The following is a 420-nucleotide window of genomic DNA, read 5'->3' on the forward strand; positions in this document are numbered from 1 at the left end:
AAAAGTTACAAAATTACTCTGAGGCACTTCTGTTGCTTTGGTTCAGTTGGTCTTGACTTGGCTTATAAAAATAAAAGATCGCGCATGAAGATAAAAATCATGTTACTTGGAGCTTGTGGCAAAGAAAAATAAAAGACGTGAAAAGTGCAAAAATGACTAAGAGCCATGAGTTTGTGGCGAGCAGCTTAGAGCTAAGAGTTTACATAGCTACAGAGCCGGGATTTGAGCCAGGACTCTGAGCTTTGAGCAAAGTTCTCAGCCTCTAGTTTCTGCATCGTCTTCCTCCTTAGCATCTCGCCGAGTTTCTAACTTTTTCTCATTTCTAACATTTCTGACCTCTTCTCTCCTTTCAGGCTTTTCTGCACGCTTGTCATCTCTGACTCTTCTCTTCATCTGACTTTGTGTGAATTGTTCACGACT

The sequence above is a fragment of the Seriola dumerili genome, unplaced genomic scaffold (assembly GCF_002260705.1).
Source record: "Seriola dumerili isolate Sdu_G_001 unplaced genomic scaffold, Sdu_1.0 BDQW01000078.1, whole genome shotgun sequence".
Classification (NCBI taxonomy): domain Eukaryota; kingdom Metazoa; phylum Chordata; class Actinopteri; order Carangiformes; family Carangidae; genus Seriola; species Seriola dumerili.